The sequence below is a fragment of the Ranitomeya variabilis genome, chromosome 3 (genome assembly GCF_051348905.1).
Source record: "Ranitomeya variabilis isolate aRanVar5 chromosome 3, aRanVar5.hap1, whole genome shotgun sequence".
NCBI lineage: Eukaryota > Metazoa > Chordata > Amphibia > Anura > Dendrobatidae > Ranitomeya > Ranitomeya variabilis.
In genome coordinates this window covers 540,171,990-540,188,139 of record NC_135234.1, presented here as the reverse complement: position 1 = coordinate 540,188,139, position 16,150 = coordinate 540,171,990, and the positions used below count along the sequence as shown (strand labels likewise).

The window sequence follows — 16,150 nt, the reverse complement described above, 5'->3', positions numbered from 1 at the left end:
ATAACACATAGTAATAGAGTCCACTCTACCCATTACACATGTATACTACTCACCATCAGCACTTGCTGCCTTTCTATAGTCCTTGTTACAGGATTTAGCTGCAAGTTTCTACTGGATTATGCTTTCCTCTGTCGTTTTACATTAACATAAGCCAACATGTCTGACATGCTCTGCGTTACAATAACAAGCTTTCTGCCTAGGAACTATTATATGTAGTAATGACATTATTTAGGAGTACACATACTGTATATCAGTGCTGGTTCCATTAATAATTCTTTTTATCATAATGTTTTCAGTAATATTTGGTCAAATCTGTGCAAAACATCCTGAGCATACTGTATGTAACATGTTTTTTCCCCCATTCACTTTCTTAAAGTGGAGGCCACATATTTGAACAAAACTTGTGTGGCTTCACCCACGAACTGTTTTTACGGATGTCTGAATTCTACTTAAAGGGAACCTGTCACCCCCAAAATCAAAGGTGATCTAAGCCCACCAGCATCAGGGGCTTATCTACAGCATTCTGTAATGCTGTAGATAAGCCCCTGATGTATCCTGAAAGATGAGAAAAAGTGGTTAGATTATACTCACCCAGGTGTGTTCCTGCTGTGGTCCAGTCTGATGGGCTTCGCGGACCGGTCCGGGGCCTCCCATCTTTTTATGATGACATCCTCTTCTTGTCTTCACGCTGTGGCTCCGGCGCAGGCGTACTGATTTGCCCTGTTGAGGGAAGAGCAAAGTACTGCAGCTCGCAGGAGCTGGGCATCTCTGACCTTTCCCGGCGCCTGCGCACTGCAGTACTTTGCTCTGCCCTCAACAGGGCAAAGTACGCCTGCGCCGGAGCCGCAGCGTGAAGACCAGAAGAGGATGTCATCGTAAGAAGATGGGAAGCCCCGGACCGGACCACGATGCCTATCGTACCGGGACCACCCCTGGGTGAGTATAATCTAACCTCTTTTTCTCATCTTTCAGGATACATCGGGGGCTTATCTACAGCATTACAGAATGCTGTAGATAAGCCCCTGAAACTGGTGGGCTTAGCTCACCTTCGATTTTGGGGGTAACAGGTTCCCTTTAAAGGGGTTGTCCACTTCAAGGACAATCTGTTCTTGATCATGTTTGGTGCCAAAAAGATAAAAAGCCTATACTCACCTCACGTGCCGAAGCCATTCCCACGGTGTTGGCACTCGTAATCCCAGGGCTGCAAGGCGGTTGTTGTGACACGTGATGACTGTGCCCAATTAGCATTGGCGTCACTGTCCCACCTGTGACAAAAAGAAAGTCCAGGCTGCAGCTTCCTGCTCAATTCGACAGGAGGCGGGGACAGTGACACCAGTGCTGATAGGGCACCGATGTCATGTGTCACAACAGCACAGGAGCCGGAGTGTCGACACCGCAGGAATGGTACCAGCATGGGAGGTGAGTATAAGCTTTATTATTTTATGGGGGCCAAGTGTGGGGAATGAGAAGTTGTCCAAGTATTGGACTTCTTTAAGTATGTTTAGTAATTTCTGCACTGACCATGGGTCTCCTGATTCAAAGTTAAAGGGAATCTGTCAGCAGACTTTTACGATACAATCTGAAGACAGTATGCTGTAGGTGTTTCAACATAGATTTCTGCCGTGCCTCTCTCATCAAGTTCTGTGATTTTGTTTACTTGCAGTGATTGTTTTAACACCAGGAGCTTATCATTGCTTGAACACAGCAGCACATGCCTTGTAGTCAGACTCTGACCTCTTCTTAAGGTACCGTCACACTCAGCGACGCTGCGGCGATATAGACAACGAGCCGACCTAAACTAGATCGCTGGAGCGTCGCTGTTTAGGTCGCTGTAGAGACGTCAAACACAGCAACTCCAGAACGATGCAGGAGCGATCCAGTGACGTAACGGCGACTCACTTCTCGTTCTCGCTTGTTGTTAGCTCCATGTCAAACATTGCTGGTGTCGTTGCTTTTAATGTCAAACATGACGATACACGCCGACCTGGCGACGAAATAAAGTTCTGGACTTCTAGCTCCGACCAGCGATGGCACAGCGGGATCCAGATCGCTGCTGCGTGTCAAACACAACGAGATCGCTATCCAGGACAATGCAACGTCACGGATTGTTGTTGTTTTCGTTGCAAAGTTGCTGAGTGTGACGGTACCTTTATGCTGTAGGTGTTTCAACATAGATTTCTGCCATGCCTCTCTCATCAAGTTCTGTGATTTTGTTTACTTGCAGTGATTGTTTTAACACCAGGAGCTTATCATTGCTTGAACACAGGAGCACATGCCTTGTAGTCAGATCCTGACCTCTTCTGTGATAAGCCATTCACTGTCTATAGCCATTGTATATACAGAGCCTGGTGTGGGCGAGGTTTGCTTTCTCAGCTCTGCTTCATGCTAAATCTAAAAATTATGTGTCAGAATCACTGCACCCAATAAACTAAGTGATACATCATTGGATTCGGGGTCTCTTCGCCTACATCAGGCTGCTCTCAGATGAAGTAGCAAAAACCTGCTGACAGATTCCCTTTAACCCCGTTATCCCCAAAGGTGGTTTCCACGTTAATGACCGGGCCAGTTTTTACAATTCTGACCACTGTCACTTTGTGGTTATAACCCTGGAACACTTCAATGGATCCCACTGATTCTGACATTTTTTTTTTGTAACATATTGTAATTCATGAAAGTGGTAACATTTCATCAATATGATTTGCGTTTTTTTATGAAAAACATGGAAATTTTCAAACTGCATTTTCATGCCCTTAAATCACAGAGATATGCAAGACAAAATAGTTAATAAATAACATTTCCTACATGTCTACTTCCCACCAGCACAATTTTGGAACACATTTTTTTTTTGTTAGGAAGTTATAAGAGTTAAAAGTTGACCAGTGATTTTTCAATTTTCCAACAAAATTTACAAAACCATTTTTTTAGGGACCACATCACATTTGAATTCACTTTGAGGGCTCTATATGACAGAAAATACCAGAAAGTGGCACCATTATAAAAACTGTACCCCTCAACGTGCTCAAAACCACATTCAAGAAGTTTATTAACCCTTCAGGTGATTCATAGGAATTTTTGGAATGTGGGGAAAAAAATGAACATTTAACTTTTTTTCACAAGAAATTGACTTCATATCCAAATTTTTTTTATTTTGACAGTTTGAAAATTTGTTGTGTAATTTCTCCTGAGCATCCCCATATGAGGGTGAAAACCACTGTTTGTGTGCACAGGAGAGGGAAAGAGCACCATTTGACTTTTTGAATGCAAAATGTGCTGCAACAAATGGCAGACGCCATGTTGTGTTTGGAGAGCCCCTGATGTGCCAAAACAGTGAAAATCCCCCACAACTGACACAATTTTGGAAACTAGAACCCTCAGGGAACTGATCTAGATGTGTGGTTAGCACATTGAACCCTCAGGCCGGCGTCACACTCAGCGTATGAAAATACGGTCTGTTTTTTACGGCTGTAATACGCAGAAATGTTCCCAAAATAGTGATCCGTATGTCATCCGTAGGCAGGGTGTGGCAGCGTATTTTGCGCATGGCAACCTCCGTATGTAATCCGTACTGCGATATTTTCTCGCAGGCTTGCAAAACCAACATCTAATGGATTTATGTGCTCAAATGTTCGTTAAAACATATATACAGTACTAGCTGTACTACCCGGCTTCGCCCGGGTTAATGACTGCTGTTAGCAAAATAGAATGTGTTAACAAAAATTTATTCTGCACACAAAAACCACAAAACAAATAGATAGAAATGTAATTATTAAAAGGCAAAAACTAAGCAAATAGAAGCATTTCACAACATATATTAGCTTTGTTATACTGAGAATGTCTTTGTTGCCTATATTAACCAATCAGAGCTCAGGTTAATTAACTGTAGCAAAATAGAAGCTGAGCTGTGATTGGTTGCTATTGGCAGCCTGATAAATCCCCAGCCAACAGGAAGCCCTCCCCCCTGGCAGTATATATTAGCTCACACATACACATAATAGACAGGTCATGTGACTGACAGCTGCCGTATTTCCTATATGGTACATTTGTTGCTCTTGTAGTTTGCTTATTAATCAGATTTTTATTTTTGAAGGACAATACCAGACTTGTGTGTGTTTTAGGGCGAGTTTTATGTGTCAAGTTGTGTGTGTTGAGTTGCGTGTGGCGACATGCATGTAGCGACTTTTGTGAGATGAGTTTTGTGTGGCGACATGCGTGTAGCAACATTTTGTGTGTTGAGTTGCATGTGACAGGTTAGTGTAGCAAGTTGTGTGCAGCAAGATTTGTGCATGGCGAGTTTTGCGCGTGGCGAGTTTTATGTGTGGTGCATTTTGAGTATGTGCAAGTTTTGTGTGAGGCAACTTTTGCATGTGGTGCAACTTTTGTACATGTGGCAATTTTTCTGTGTGTGCAAGTTTTGCATGAGGTGAGTTTTCCATGAGGTGAGTTTTGCACGTGTGGCGAGTTTTGCGTGAGCCTAGTTTTGCATATGGCGAGTTTTGCATGTAGCGAGTTTTGAGTGGTGACTTTTGTGTTTCGACTTTTATGTGGCGAGGTTGGTGTGTGTGTGTGGTGAAATGTGTGCTGAGGGTGGTATATGTGTTCAAGCACGTGGTAGTGTGTGGCGCCTTTTGTGTTTGTGTTCATATCCCCGTGTGTGGTGAGTATCCCATGTCGGGGCCCCACCTTAGCAACTGTACGGTATATACTCTTTGTCGCCATCGCTCTCATTCTTTAAGTCCTCATTGTTCACATCTGGCAGCTGTCAATTTTCCTCCAACACTTTTCCCTTCACTTTTTCCCCATTATGTAGATAGGAGCAAAATTGTTTGGTGAATTGGAACGCGCGGGGTTAAAATTTCACCTCACAACATAGCCTATGACGCTCTCGGGGTCCAGACGTGTGACTGTGCAAAATTTTGTGGCTGTAGCTGCGACGGTACAGATGCCAATCCCGGACATACACACATACATACATACACACATTCAGCTTTATATATTAGATATACCTGTATGTAATCTCCTGTATATAGTATATACCTGTGTGTCATCTCACCTATATATAGTATATATCTGTGTGTCATCTCCTGTATATAGTATATACCTGTATGTCATCTCCTCCTATACATAGCATATACCTGTGTCATCTCCTCCTGTATATACTATATACCTGTAGGTAATCTGCTCCTGTATATAGTATATACCTGTGTGTCATCTCCTCCTGTATATAGTATATACCTGTATGTCATCTCCTCCTGTATGTAGTATGTACCTGTATGTCATCTCCTCCTCTATATAGTATATACCTGTGTGTCATCTCTCCTGTATATAGTATATATCTGTGTGTCATCTCCTCCTGTATATAGTATATACCTGTGTGTCATCTCCCCTGTAAATAGTATATACCTGTGTGTCATCTCCTGTATATAGTATATAGCTGTATGTCATCTCCTCCTGTATTAGCCCTCGTTCACACGTTATTTGGTCAGTATTTTTACCTCAGTATTTGTAAGCTAAAATGGCAGCCTGATAAATCCCCAGCCAACAGTAAGCCCACCCCCTGGCAGTATATATTAGCTCACACATACACATAATAGACTGGTCATGTGACTGACAGCTGCCGGATTCCTATATGGTACATTTGTTGCTCTTGTAGTTTGTCTGCTTATTAATCAGATTTTTATTTTTGAAGGATACCAGACTTGTGTGTGTTTTAGGGCGAGTTTCGTGTGTCAAGTTGTGTGTGTTGAGTTGCGTGTGGCGACATGCATGTAGGGACTTTTGTGAGATGAGTTTTGTGTGGCGACATGCGTGTAGCAACTTTTTGTGTGTCGAGTTGCATGTGACAGGTTAGTGTATCAAGTTGTGTGCAGCAAGTTTTGCGCATGGCGAGTTTTGCGCGTGGCGAGTTTTATGTGTGGTGCCTTTTGAGTATGTGCAAGTTTTGTGTGAGGCAACTTTTGCATGTGTTGCAACTTTTGTGCATGTGGCAATTTTTCTGCGTGTGGCAATTTTTCTGCGTGTGCAAGTTTTGCGTGTGGCGAGTTTTGCACGTGTGGCGAGTTTTGCATGTGGAGAGTTTTGCGCGTGGCGAGTTTTGAGCGGCGACTTTTGTGTTTCTACTTTTATGTGGCGAGGTTGGTGTATGTGTGGTGAAATGTGCACTGAGAGTGGTATATGTGTTCGAGCACGTGGTAGTGTGTGGCGCATTTTGTGTGTGTGTTCATATCCCCGTGGTGGTGTGATTATCCCATGTTGGGGCCCCACCTTAGCAACTGTACAGTATATACTCTTTGGTGCCATCGCTGTCATTCTTTAAGTCCCCCTTGTTCACATCTGGCAGCTGTTAATTTGCCTCCAACACTTTTCCTTTCATTTTTTCCCCATTATGTAGATAGGGGCAAAATTGTTTGGTGAATTGGAAAGCGCGGGGTTAAAATTTCACCTCACAATATAGCTTTGACGCTCTCAGGGTCCAGACGTGTGACTGTGCAAAATTTTGTGCCTGTAGCTGCGACGCCTCCAACACTTTTCCTTTCACTTTTTCCCCATTATGTAGATAGGGGCAAAATTGTTTGGTGAATTGGAAAGCGCGGGGTTAAAATTTCACCTCACAACATAGCCTATGACGCTCTCGGGGTCCAGACGTGTGACTGTGCAAAATTTTGTGGCTGTAGCTGCTACGGTTCAGATGCCAATCCCGGACATACATACATACATACATACATACACACACACACACATTCAGCTTTATATATTAGATATATATATATATATATATATATATATATATATGTAATTGAGACACACATATCCTACTATATAATTATCTAAGGGGTACTTCCGTCTGTCTGTCCCGGATATTCATTGGTCGCGGCCTCTGTCTGTCATGGAATCCAAGTCGCTGATTGGTCGCCGCAAAACAGCCACGACCAATCAGCGACGGCCCAGTCCTTTGATCCGTCACGTAGCCGTCGTAGCTATGCCATTTGCGCTGATCGTCGTTGTGAATACAGCACTTACGTTTGCAGCTATATATCCGGCCAGCACCGCTGCGCAACTTTCGTGACGCCGGTTCTCCTTGGCGGGCCCTGTGTCGGACGGGTTGGAAAGCGGCGTCTCCTCACCGAGGAGTACAGGAGAGAGGAGCGGGACAGTGTACCGACCAGGAGGGAACGTGGAGGCATCTGGACAGTGAGTGTACCGTCCCTGGTGAGCGAGGGAGGCGGGGAGGAAGCCGGGGACCGGGAGAGGGCAAAGAGTGGAGGGTAGTCTAGGGGTGCAGTGATCATATTGACCCCACAGAATTTCATACCATTGAGCAGTGAATAAAGAAAAAATTGCATTTTTACTCCTAAAATGTTTTAGCCACAGATTTTACATTTTCACAAAATAAATAGGTAAAAATGGCATCATAATTTGTCCCACAATTTCCACTGAACATGGCAATACCACATATGCACATATGTGACTGTACGAAGAGACTCTGAAGGAATGGCGCATTATGGCAGCATAGTGGCTCAGTGAATAGCACTGCAGCCTTGCAGTGCTGGAGTCCTGGGTTCAAATCCCACCAAGGACAACATCTGCAAGGAGTTTGCATGTTCTCCCAGTGTTTGCGTGGGTTTTCTCGGGGTACTCCGGTTTCCTCCCACATTCCAAAGACATACCGATAAGTAATTTACATTGTGAGCCCCATCGGGGACAGCGATGATAATGTGTGCAAACTGTAAAGCGCTGCAGAATATGTTAGCTGTATATAAAAATAAAGATTATTATGCTGGGTATTTTCTAGAAACATGCAGCAATGAATGTTGCCTAGTGAAAACTGCAAACTGCCATTGTAGTGACCAGTACATTGCAGTCAAAGTACGTTATGCCCAGCCTGTTTCATGAGACATGCACCCATATGTTAGGCGGGCTCTCATCGCTTCAGAAATGCCAAACACATGGATGCTATATGTGGTTTAGGTACACTGTGGGGCTCAGAAGGGAGGGGGCATTTGGATTTGGGAGCGGAGAATTTGCTGAATTTCTGTTGGAGGGTGAGGAGCCATTTCACTTTCCCAGAGCTTTTGTACTACCAGTAACGTGGAAGCCCCCTATATTTTCGTTAACAGATGACAGACCTGAGTGGGGACTTTTTTTTGTGGATTGCGTTGAAGCTTTTATTGGTAACATTTTACATAACGTTTGGGATCACATTTATCCGGCGCTCTACGCTGAGCACTTACTTTGGGGCTTCCATCTAAATCTCTAAGTGACGTAATTCAGATGAAACCCACAAGGGATCCATTCACTATGATGAGGCAGCAGAGTTACTCTGGACTCCGTCTGGCCTCTGTTCAGCGGTGTCCTTGTTTTCAAAAGTGCACAAAACTGGCAAACAGCACTTTTATGCAATCCTGAAAAGACAAATACCGCCGTATCACAGGTCAGACGGAGTCCACAGTGCCTCCATCTGCCTCAGGCCGGCCTCACACTAGCGAGTTTTACGGACGTATGAGCGCATAAACTACGTCTGTAAAACTCGCAAAATAAACGGCACAATTATTCTCAATGGGGCTGCTCCTATTAGCCGTATATTACGGTTCAGTATTATACGGCTTTCTACGGCCGTACAAAATCGCAGCATGCTGCGTTTGTCACCGTATTGCGCAAAAAAAAAATCGCCAATGAAAGTCTATGGGGGTGAGAAAAATACGGATTCCACACTGACCAGCAGTGTGACTTGCGAGAAATACGCAGCGGTGTTAGTGAAAAGTCGGTAATTCAATTGCCGGCTTTTCATTTCTCCTGCACAAACCCGACAGGATATGAGACATGGTTTACATACAGTAAACCATCTCATATCCCCTTTTTTTTTTGCATATTCCACACTACTAATGTTAGTAGTGTGTATGTGCAAAATTTCAGCGCTGTAGCTGCTGAAATAAAGGGTTAAATGGCGGAAAAAATTGGCGTGGGCTCCCGCGCAATTTTCTCCGCCAGAATGGTAAAGCCAGTGACCGAGGGCAGATATTAATAGCCAGGAGAGGGTCCATGGTTATTGGCCCCCCCGTGGCTAAAAACATCTGCCCCCAGCCACCCCAGAAAAGGCACATCTGGAAGATGCGCCTATTCTGGCACTTGGCCACTCTCTTCCCACTCCCTGTAGCGGTGGGATATGGGGTAATGAAGGGTTAATGCCACCTTGCTATTGGAAGGTGACATTAAGCCAGATTAATAATGGAGAGGCGTCAATTATGACACCTATCCATTATTAATCCAATTGTTGGAAAGGGTTAAAAAACACACACACACACATGATTTAAAAGTATTTTAATGAAATAAACACAGCGGTTGTTGTAATAATTTATTGTTCTCTCAATCCATCAGGAACACCCTCGCTTGGAAAAATAATAAACGCACAAGATACATACCTTCTGGTGAACCGTCTCGTCCCACGAAGTAATCCATCTGAAGGGGTTAACTAATATTACAGGCAGGAGCCCTGCTAATGCAGCTGTGCTCCGTGCCTGTAATCCCCAGCGAATGAATGAAATGTAGGTCATTGACCTACATTTCCTTCAGTCGCGGTGAGGTGCCCTCTGGTGGATGTTCTCATGAACTGCAGCCTGGGAACTTTTTCCCACGCTCCAGGTCATATGAAAAACTGATGCGACGGATTTGTTTTTTCGACAGATCTGACTAGCGGATCTGGCTAATTGGATTAGAGCATGCTAAGTTAAAAAAAAATGGAATCCGTTGCCGGATTCCATCATTTGACGGATCCAGCCCCATAGGCTTCCATTCTAGCAAACGACAAAGGATCCGTCGCTGTCCGTTTTTTTGACGTAGACAAAAAACTTTACTATGTCTGTCGTCTCCGGCTGCCAGACAATTTTCGACGTGAAGCCATCCGTCGCTAATACAAGTCTATGAGAAAAAAACGGATCCGGCAGCATGAGTCGCTGGATCCTTTTTTTTCCAAATTCGACGGATTGCAACTGATGGCATAATACTGATGTGTGAAAGGGGCCTAAAAGATGCAGGTTGTTGATCTGTGAATTCCCCCATTGGCCATACTACTACTATGTTATTGCTGTGCTCTATCAATTTAATCTATGCTGTAAAAGAAATTAAAAGTAGAATTAAATGTATACTGTCTCTTTAGTGGCTCAGGCGGACGCTCTGTTCTTGCTTTAAACTGCAGTCTGCTTCTTCAGGTAAACTAAAAGTAGGTAAAAATGAAAGAGAAAAAATGACAATCATGAAGAGCTTTATTTAAAGGGAACCTGTCACCTGAATTTGGCGGGACCAGTTTTGGGTCATATGGGCGGGGTTTTCGGATGTTTGATTCACCCTTTCCTTGCCCGCTGGCTGCAATATTGGATTGAAGTTCATTCTCTGTCCTCCGGAGTACACGCCAGCGCAAGGCAATATTACCTTGCGCTGGCGTGTCCTCCGGAGGACAGAGAGTGAACTTCAATCCAATATTGCGGCCAGCATGCAGCCAGCTGGTAAGGAAAGGGTGAATCAAACACCCGAAAACCCCGCCCATATGACCCAAAACTGGTCCCGCCAAATTCAGGTGACAGGTTCCCTTTAATCACAGCTGCCATCTCCTCGTATTGCCTTCTTATAATTGAAACTTTTATATGTATACTATAGAATTATTCATAACAAAAAATATAGTTTTTGCTTTGAATGTAAGAGCCTGATGCATGACATTCAGAGATTTGTTATCAGCTGTGCATGCTGAAAGTATATAAAACAAACCGTGCTTGGGGAGTTTGTAGTTGGCAAGCAGGTACAATTTTTGGGTGGAGGATTGGCAATAATAAAAGATAATAATAGGACTATTCTGTCCATTAAATAAAGGCAATGTGTCCTTTTAATGATAATTTCCATGTAAGTATTTCCTGTGGTGCACTGTGCAATTGTTCAGCAACTTCTATTTCATGGTGTTTTAAGAAGAAACATTTTAAAGGGATTACACTTTTAAGAAAACTCTTTTCATTTATGCGTTAAAAATACCATCAAAAGAGTAATTTTGTAGAAGCCTACAAGCAATTTACTCTGTGATGCTCTTGTTTGTTTTTACAGACTAGAGTTCATAGTTTCTGAGAGAGCCACTGCTGAGAAGGGACCATAACCCTTCGATTTCAAAGAAAGACCTCATTCCTTGGCTGCAGCTTGGAAAGGTGGCTTGCCATTAACTTTTGAGAGACCCAGTAAGGTTTCGTGAGGGTCATTCAAAGCAGGAAACTCTTGTCTGTGACATAAAAAAAGCTGTACATAACAAAATGAAAACTTTAAAGGACCAACAGGATGTGATTCCAAGAGTGTGTTTTTGCACGTTGACTCGTATTAACTCTTCCTTCTCTATGGGAACTGGCTGTACATTACATAATAATACAGGAAGGTTGTGCAGTCAGTATATGGTTAATACTAAAGGAACAAGTGGCCCTAGGAAAAAAAAATTCATTGGGACAGGCAGCACTAAGTTCAGTATTCTTGTTTTTTCACCTGCTTCCTTATAACGGACTTCTAAAGAATGAATATGTAAAGTGTGGTCACTAAGCCAAGAGAAAACATTTTTTGTCTCAAGAGAAAATTCAAGTCTTGGAAAGAAGAAAAAAAATCAGACCTAACATGTACAGAAGAGTGTTTATTTATCCTGAATGATATAATGAAACCTTAATTAGAACAAGGGTGAAAAATAATTGTAAGAAGTACCGTATATATTACAAAAACAAAAGGTAGGAAAACTTCAGAGATTATTACTGCAGGTCCCCTTTCTGCAACCAATGGTGATAAGCTCTTATCACTTGGCAGCCAAGAACATCCATGTAATAATGGACAGATACCAAAAGAGACAGCTATTTTTTTTTCTTAGCAGCTCTGGAACATAGATGGAGGCCCCCTCTGATGTCCACATGCACTAATGGAGCATGGACAGGCAATGACTCCGAGACAAGTCTTTGACGCCTCATTCAGATATCCATGTTTCACATGTGTTCTACCCACAGTTTTCATAGAACAGCTACCCATTTACAATGGGGGAAACAAGTATTTGATCCCTTGCTGATTTTGTAAGTTTGCCCACTGACAAAGACATGAGCAGTCTATAATTTTAAGGATAGGTTAATTTTAACATTGAGAGATAGAATATCAAAAATAAAATCCAGAAAATCACATTGTATAAATTATATAAGTGTATTTGCATTTTGCAGTGAGAAATAACTATTTGATCCCTCTGGCAAAGAAGACTTAATACTTGGTGGCAAAACCCTTGTTGCTAGCACAGCAGTCAGACTTTTTTGTAGTTGATGATGAGGTTTGCGCACACGTCAGGAGGAATTTTGGTCCACTCCTCTTTGCAGATCATCTCTAAATCATTAAGATTTTGAGGCTGTCGCTTGGCAATTCAAAGCCTCAACTCCATTCATAAGTTTTCTATGGGATTAAGGTCTGGAGACTGGCTAGGCCACTACATGACCTTAATGTGCTTCTTTTTGAGCCACTCCTTTGTTGTCTTGGCTGTATATTTTGGGTCATTGTCTTGCTGGAAGACCCAGCCACAACCCATTTTTAATGTCCTGGCAGATTGAAGGAGGTTGTCACTCAGTATTTTACGGTACATTACTCTATCCATTCTCCCATTGATGCGGTGAAGTAGTCCTGTGCCCTTAGCAGAGAAACACCCCCAAAACATGTTTCCACCTCCATGCTTTACAGTGGAGACGATGTTCTTTGGAACATAGGCAGCATTTCTCTTACTCCAAACACAGCAAATTGATTTAATGCCAAAGACCTCAATTTTTGACTCATCTGACCACAGCACCTTCTTCCAATCACTCACAGAATCATCCAAGTCTTCATTGGCAAACTTCAGGAGGGCCTGCACATGTGCCTTCTTGTGGGCACAGCAGGATTTGAAACCTTTATGGCGTAATGTGTTAGCAATGGTTTTCTTGGTGACTGTGGTCCCAGCTGCTTTGAGATCATTAACAAGTTCTCCCCATGTTTTAGGCTGATCTCTCCCCTTCCTCATAATCAAGGATACCCCACGAGGTGAGATTTTGCATGGTGCCCCAGATTGATGTAGATTGACAGCCATTTTGTATTTCTTTCATTTTCTTACTATTGCACCAACAGTTGTCTCCTTCTCATCCAGGGTCTTACTTATGGTTTTGTAGCCCATTACAGCGTTGTGCAGGTTTATGATCTTGTCCCTGACATCCTTATAAAGCTTTTGGTCATGCCTATGTTGTAGAGGTTAGAGTCTGACTGATTGAGCCTGTGGACAGGAGTCTTTTAAAAAGGTGACTATGTAAGACAGCTGTCTTTAATGCAGGTTATGAGTTGATTAGGAGCGTCTAACTGGTCTATAGAACTCTTAGGCTGCTGTCACACTAGCAGTATTTGGTCAGTATGTTACATCAATATTTGTAAGCCAAAACCAGGAGTGGGTGATAAATGCAGAAGTGGTGCATATGTTTCTGTATACTTTTCTTCTATTTGTTCCACTCCTGGTTTTGGCTTACAAATACTGATGTAAAATACTGACCAAATACTGCTAGTGTGACGGCAGCCTTAATGGTTGGTAGGGGATCAATTACCGTATATACTTGAGTATAAGCCGAGATTTTCAACCCCAAAAAATGGGCTGAAGTGCCCCTCTCGGCTTATACTCGAGTCATGGATGGCGGGGGGGTTGGCAGGTGAGGGGGAGCGACGACGGTCACATACTCACCTGCTCCTGGCGCGGTCCCTGCGTGTCCCATGGTCTCCGGCGTCGACACCACCTTCCTCTGTTCAGCAGTCACGTGGTACCGCTCATTACAGTAATGAATATGAACTCCACTCCCATAGGGGTGGAGCCGCATATTTATTACTGTAATGAGAGGTACCAGTGACCGCTGAACAGAGGAAGAAGCTGCGGGCGCCGGAGACCATGTGTCCGGGAAAAGCTACCAGGGACCGCGCCAGAGCAGGTGAATATTTTATATTCACCTGTCCCTCGTTCCAGAGTCGGCACGGCTCCATCTTCCGCGTCCTCTGTAGTGACTGTTCAGGTCAGAGGGCGTGATGACGTATTAGTGTCCGCGCCGCCCTCTGCCTGAACAGTCAGTGCGGAGAGACGGGACGCTGAGGAGCAGCGACGAGAGGTATGTAATTTTTTTTTTTTATTGCAGCATTATATGTAGCACATTGTTATAGGGAGCGTCTATGGGGGCATACTGAACTGTATGGAGCATTATATGGGGCATATTTGTATATGGAGCATCTGTGGGGCCATAATGAACTGTATGGAGCATTATATGGGGCATATTTGTATATGGAGCATCTATGGGGCCATAATGAACTGGATGGAGCATTATATGGGGCATATTTGTATATGGAGCATCTTATGGGGCCATAATGAACTGCATGGAGCATTATATGGGGCATATTTTTATATGGAGCATCTTATGGGGCCATAATGAACTGCATGGAGCATTATATGGGGCATCTATATATATAATTGTCTAAGGGTTTTTCCGTCTGTCTGTCCTGGAAATTCCGCGTCTGATTGGTCGAGGCCGCCAGGCCTCGACCAATCAGCGACGGGCACAGCATGGCGACGATGATGTCATAATGGAAATCCCGCGTCTGATTGGTCGAGGCCGCCAGGCCTCGACCAATCAGCGACGGGCACAGTATCGACGTAGATATCATAATGGTTGCCATGGCGACGATGATGTCATAAAGGTTGCCTCGACCAATCAGCGACGGGCACAGTCTGCCGCGAATTCTGGAATCATCATTGTCCATATACTACGGGGACATGCATATTCTAGAATATGGCCTGGGCCTCGACCAATCAGCGACGGGCACAGTATCGACATAGATGTCATAATGGAAATCCCGCGTCTCTGATTGGTCAAGGCCGCCAGGCCTCGACCAATCAGCGACGGGCACAGCATGGCGACGATGATGTCATAAAGGTTGCCTCGACCAATCAGCGACGGGCACAGTCTGCCGCGAATTCGCCTCGACCAATCAGCGACGGGCACAGTATCGACGTAGATGTCATAATGGTTGCCATGGCGACGATGATGTCATAAAGGTTGCCTCGACCAATCAGCAACAGGCACAGTCTGCCGCGAATTCTGGAATCATCATTGTCCATATACTACGGGGACATGCATATTCTAGAATACCCGATGCATTAGAATCGGGCCACAATCTAGTATTTTTATATGGAGCATCTTATGGGGCCATAATGAACTGCATGGAGCATTATATGGGGCATATTTTTATATGGAGCATCTTATGGGGCCATAATGAACTGCATGGAGCATTATATGGGGCATATTTGTATATGGAGCATCTTATGGGGCCATAATGAACTGCATGGAGCATTATATGGGGCATATTTGTATATAGAGCATCTATGGGGCCATAATGAACTGTATGGAGCATTATATGGGGCATATTTGTATATGGAGCATCTTATGGGGCCATAATGAACTGCATGGAGCATTATATGGGGCATATTTTTATATGGAGCATCTTATGGGGCCATAATGAACTGCATGGAGCATTATATGGGGCATATTTTTATATGGAGCATCTTATGGGGCCATAAGGAACTGCATGGAGCATTATATGGGGCATATTTGTATATAGAGCATCTATGGGGCCATAATGCACTGCATGGAGCATTATATGGGGCATATTTGTATATAGAGCATCTATGGGGCCATAATGAACTGCATGGAGCATTATATGGGGCATATTTGTATATGGAGCATCTATGGGGCCATAATGAACTGGATGGAGCATTATATGGGGCATATTTGTATATGGAGCATCTATGGGGCCATAATGAACTGGCTGGAGCATTATATGGGGCATATTTGTATATGGAGCATCTTATGGGGCCATAATGAACTGCATGGAGCATTATATGGGGCATATTTTTATATGGAGCATTTTATGGGGCCATAATGAACTGCATGGAGCATTATATGGGGCATATGTGTATATAGAGCATCTATGGGGCCATAATGAACTGCATGGAGCATTATATGGGGCATATTTGTATATAGAGCATCTATGGGGCCATAATGAACTGCATGGAGCATTATATGGGGCATATTTGTATATGGAGCATCTATGGGGC

The 16,150-nt window shown here is 43.6% G+C and overlaps 2 protein-coding genes across 2 annotated transcripts in view; one reads left to right on the top strand and one right to left on the bottom strand.

Moving 5' to 3' along the window:
• Positions 1 to 16,150, top strand: part of GGACT (gamma-glutamylamine cyclotransferase) — a 67,734-nt gene that overhangs the window by 139 nt on the left and 51,445 nt on the right. The gene's annotated exons all lie outside the window — the stretch shown is intronic.
• LOC143816558 (uncharacterized) overlaps positions 1 to 16,150 on the bottom strand; it is an 82,678-nt gene that overhangs the window by 59,589 nt on the left and 6,939 nt on the right. The window lies entirely within an intron of this gene.